Raw genomic sequence first — 5,424 nt, forward strand, 5'->3', positions numbered from 1 at the left:
TCTCCAGACCTTCCCCCTTGTCTCCAGGGGCTAGGATTCATGAGGGGCAGCTTTGGCAGTGAAGACTGAAGCAAAGAAGGCATTCAGCAACTCCGCCTTCTCTGTGTCTTCCACCACCAAGGCACCCACCTCATACTTCAGTGGGCCTACATTTTCCCTAGCCCTCCTTTTTTTTATTGATATACTGAAAAAAACTCTTCTTGTTATCTTTAACTGTGGTAGCCAAGTTAAGTTCTGCTTGGGCTTTTGCCCTTCTAATTTTTTTTGCAATGAATGAACCATTGAAGCAACCATTGTGCAGAACCATTGTCAACCTTTTCCCAGGGCTGTGACAGACTCTTGATGGCGAAACTTGGTGTCAGTGTCCTTTCAGAAGGCTGCGAATCTCTGCCTCTGTTGCTCAGTATTAGAGTGTGCCATGGTCTGGTCCTTTCCCAGTGTGGATCTGTGGCTGCTTAAAGCAGGATAACAACAAAGGGTCAACCACCTACACTCAGCGTGGGCCACCCCTACCGAGGCTATGCCAGACTCTTGATGCCTTAACTTGGTGTCAGTGTAGTTTCAGAAGGTCGTAATCTCTGGATGTGTGGCTTGGGATGGGAGTGCGCCATGTTCCGTTCATGTCTCTGTGTTTGCCTGTGCCTGCAAAAAGCAGGATAACAACAGGAGGCAGCCACCCTGGCATACCATGTTCAACATCTGCCCAAGGCTCTTCCAGACTCTTGATGCCTTATCTTAGTGTCAATTTCCTTTCAGAAGGCTGTGAATTTCTGGCTGTGTTTCTCAGGGTCAGTTTCACATCTTGTGGTCTTGTCCCAGTGCGGGTCTGCAGCTGATAAAGGCAGGGTAACAGAATAAGGGGCAACCACTTTGGCTGACCATGCGCCACCCCTACCCAGGGCTCTGCCACACTTTTGATGCCTTCACTTAGTGTCAGTGTCCTTTAAGAAGGTAGCAAATCTCTGGCTCGGTGGTTGAGGACAGGAGTGCGCAGTGGTCTGTTCCTGTCCCTATCTGGGCTTATGACAGCAAAAGGCAGGATAACATCAGAGTGAGGAGCCAGCCCGTCACCATGGGCCACCCATGCCCAGGGCTCTTCCAGACTCTTGATGCCTTAACTTTTTGTGAGTGTCCCTGTAGAATGTAGCAAATCTCTTGCTCTGTTGGTGAGTACAGGAGTGCACTGTGCTCTGGTCCTTTCCTGTGTGAGCCTGTGGCTGCAAAAGGAAGGATAAGAAAGAAATGAAGCAGCCAGCCTGGCTTACCATGGGACACTCCTGCCCAGTGCTTTGCCAGACTCTTGATGACTTAAATTAGTGTCAGTGTCCTTTCAGAAAGCCAGGAATCTCTGGCTCTGTCTCTTATGATGAGAGTGTGCCGTGGTCTGGTCCTGTCCCTGTGTGGGTCTGCGGCTTCAAAAAGCCGGATAACAACAAAGGGGCAACCACTCTGACTGATCATGGGCCACCCCTACTCAGGGCTCTGCCACACTTTTGATGCCTTAACTTCGTGTCCATACCCTTGAAGAATGTAGCGAATCTCTGACTCTGTGGGTGAGGACAGGAGTGCGCCATGGCCCGTTCCTGTCTGTCTTTGGGCCTATGACTGCAAAAGGCAGAATAACAACAGAGTGAGCAGCCACCCTTGTTCATTATGGGCAACCCACGTGCAGGACTCTTCCAGACTCTTGATGCCTTAACTTCTTGTCTGTTTCCTTTCAGAAGGTATTAAATCTCTGGCTGGATAGGACTGTGCCATGGTCTGGTCCTGTCCCTGTGGCAGTCTGCAGCTGCAAGTAGCAGGATAACAACAAAGGGGCAGCCACCCTCAGCCGCCATGGGCCACCCCTGCCCAGGCCTCTGCCAGACTCTTGATGACTTAACTTAATGTCAGTGTCCTTTCAGAAAGTCGCAAATCTCTGGCTGTGTCACTTATGATAAGAGTGTGCCATGTTCTGGTCCTGTCCCTTTGTGGGTCTGCGGCTTCAAAAGGCAGGATAGCAACAGAGGGAGCAGCCACCCTGGCTCACCATGGGCAACCCCTGCCACGTCTCTGCCAGACTCTTGATTCATTACGTTAGTGTCAGTGTCCTCTCAGAAGACCACGAGTCTCTGTGTTTGTGACTGCAGACTGGATTGAGCCATGGTCTGGTCCTGTTCCTGTGTGGGCCTGTGGCTGCAAAATGCAGGATAAGAAAGAAATGAAGCAGCCACTCTGGCTCACCATGTTCAACTTCTGCCTTGGGCTCCACCAGCCTTGAGCCAAGTCTTTCTGGTCAGGTGACCAAAAGCTGACCAACGGGGATATTTCTTCCCATCTGCCCCATACTCAGTATTGAAACTGAGGCATCAAAGTGTCAGTCTATTTCTTTAATGGCCAACGTCTGAAGAGGATCCTGTCTGTTCTTCTTCCTTAGATCCTAATCTGTGTGTTCCCATTTGCAGAGCTGGAATCCAGTTCTCATCCATTGCTGAATGCAGTCTGGGACTTACCCAGTGCCTGACGGTGACATCATCCTGAGAGTTTGATTCGGTTTTGTATATATTGTATCTATTTAATTATTTCCTTTTTATTTTATTATTAATATTCCATTGAAGTACTTTGGTTCCTTCTAAACTCTTGGCTTAAAACACAACAGATTAATTGGCACCCAACATGGGGCTCAAATCCATGACCCTGAGATTAAAAGTTTCATGATCTGCCAATTGAGCTAGCCAGGCAGGGGAGACACTGCAATCAGGTAGGTGGTTTTTCCATGGCGAGGCTCATCCCCTGCACTCCTGGTGTGCTGACCCTTGTGATTTCCCCCAGTGCAGGAAACTCAACTGCATAATTAGTAGTAGTAGTAGTAGTGAGGACTATGTTTGCACTCTCCCCTGATTCCAATTTATCTGTTGTGGTTTAGGTCGATTTGGCCTACCACAGAATCACAGAATGATATGGGGTTGGAAGGGGCCTCTGGAGATCATCTAGTCCAACCCCCCTGCCAAAGCAGGTCCTCCTAGAGCAGGTTACATAGGAACATGTGCAGGCAGGTTTTGAAGGTGTCCAGAGAAGGAGACTCCACCATCTCTCTTGGCAGCCTATTCAAGTGCTCTGCCATCCTCAAATGTTTAGATGGAACTTCTTCTGTACAAGTTTTGCCTGTTACCTCTTGTCCTGTCACTGGGCACCACTGAAAAAAGACTGGCCCCGTCCTCTTGACACCCACCCTTTAAGTATTTATAGGCATTGATCAGATCCCCCCTCAGCCTTCTCTTCTCCAGACTAAAAAGACCCAAGTCCCTCAGCCTCTCCTCGTAAGAGATGCTCCAGGCCCCTAATCACCTTTGTAGCCCTCTGTTGTACCCTCTCCAGCAGTTCCTTGTCCTTCTTGAACTGGAGAGCCCAGAACTGGACACAGTACTCCAGATGGGGCCTCACCAGGGCAGAGTAGAGGAGGAGGATAACCTCCCTTGACCTGCTGGTCACACTCTTCCTGACGCACCCCAGGATGCCATTGGCCTTCTTGGCCACAAGGGCACATTGTTGGCTCCTATTGTCCACCAGGACTCCTAGGTCTTTCTCCTCAGAGCTGTTCTCCAGCAAGTCAGCCCCCAACCTGTACTGGTGCGTGGGGTTATTCCTCCCCAGGTGCAGCACCCTACACTTACCCTTGTTGAATTTCATCAGGTTCCTCTCTGCCCAGCTCTCCAGCCTGTCCATGTCTCGCTGTATGGCGGCACAGCCTTCCAGTGTGTCAGCCACCCCTCCCAGTTTTGTATCGTTAGCAAACTTGCTGAGGGTACATTCCATCCCTTCATCCAGGTCATTGATGAACATATTGAAGAGGACTGGACCCAGTACTGACCCCTGGGGAACACCACTTGTTATGGACCTCCAACTAGATTCTGTGTCCCTAATCACAACCCTCTGAGCTCTGTCTTTCAGCCAGTTTTCAGTCCACCTCACTGTCCATTCCTCTAATCCACACTTCCTAAGCTTACCTATGAGGATGCTGTGGGAGACTGTGTCAAAAGCCTTGCTGAAGTCAAGGTAGACAACATCCACCACCCTCCCCTCATCTATCCATCCAGTCATGCCATCATAGTAGGCTATCAGGTTTAGTCAGACATGATTTCCCCTTGGTGAATCTGTGTTGACTGCTTCTGATAGCTTTCTTTTGCTCCATATGCTTTGGGATGACACCCAGAATGAGTCATTCCGTCATCTTTCCGGGGATGGAGGTGAGGCTGACTGGCCTGTAGTTTCCTAGGTCCTCCTTCTCGCCCTTCTTGAAGACTGGGATGACACTGGCTTTCCTCCAGTCCTCAGGCACCTTGCTTGTTCTCCAGGACCATTTGAAGACGTTGGAGAACGGCCCAGCAATGACTTCTGCCAACTCCCTCCGCACTCATGGGTGCATCCCATCAGGACCTATAGACTTGCAGATATCTAGTGTACTTAACTGTTCCCTAACTTGGTCTTCCTCAATTAAGGGGAAGTCTTCTTTTGTCCAGACTTTCTCTGTTTCCTCCAAAGTGCAGGACTCCTGAGGGCTGGCCTGAGCAGTAAAGACTGAAGCAAAGAAGGCATTCATCAACTCTGCCTTCTCTGCATCCTCTGTCACCATGGCACCCATCTCATTCAGCAGTGGGCACACATTTTCTCTCGTTTTCCTTTTGCCTCCAATATACTTGAAAAAACCCTTCTTGTTGACTTTGACATCCCCTGCCAATTTTAATTCCAAGGAGGTCTTGGCTTCCCTTGTTTCATCCCTGCATACTCTAACAGTATTCTTGTAATCTTCCCAAGTGGTCAGTCCCTTCTTCCACTCAGTGTAAACTTCCTTCTCCCACTTGAGTTTTTTCAGAAGCTCCCTGCTCAACCGCGCAGGTCTCCTAGGCCGAATTGGCCTATCACAAGACAAAGGAAGACAAGGGGGAGCAGCCACCATCTGTGGTGCCACGGGCAACACCTGCCTCCCTGCCCGGGCCCGGTAGCCCTGCCCTCCCCTTCCTGCTCTCCTCCTGCCTCTCCTCTCAACCCTCGCTCACCCGCCTGCTCACCTCCACTCTGGGCCAGCACCATGCAGCCCTCTCTGTGCCTGTCCTGGGCGGCGCTGTCACCAACCCCTGTGTCACGGCCACCACCAGCATTCTGCCCACTGTGACATGGCCACAACATCACCAGGTGTTCCAGAGATGATGGAAGGCCGAGCTGTTGGCTGCCCAGGGAAAAAGGGCTGTCACTCTTCAGCCTTGTTAAAATGTAGAGGGGTGGACAAACCCCGTAACTCAGGCCCATGGGGAAAACAGCCAACATGGAGAGCCCACTGTCACTCCTGTCTGTGTGGGGACAACCTCTTGCCCAGGGCTGTGGTCACCTCACAGCCCCTCACTGTCCTGTCCCACCCCACCTCCCCTGGGTCTCCTCGTTGCTGTC

General features: G+C 50.8%; 1 non-coding gene across 1 annotated transcript; it reads left to right on the plus strand.

Annotated features, from left to right (window-relative positions):
- Window positions 1-2,707: 2,707 nt before the first annotated feature.
- LOC141473521 (U1 spliceosomal RNA) lies at window positions 2,708-2,879 on the plus strand. Its single transcript, XR_012463570.1, has one exon. It is a non-coding gene; the product is annotated as a U1 spliceosomal RNA (small nuclear RNA).
- The last annotated feature ends 2,545 nt before the right edge of the window (window positions 2,880-5,424 follow it).

This window comes from Numenius arquata, chromosome 1 (genome assembly GCF_964106895.1).
Source record: "Numenius arquata chromosome 1, bNumArq3.hap1.1, whole genome shotgun sequence".
Taxonomy (NCBI): Eukaryota; Metazoa; Chordata; class Aves; order Charadriiformes; family Scolopacidae; genus Numenius; species Numenius arquata.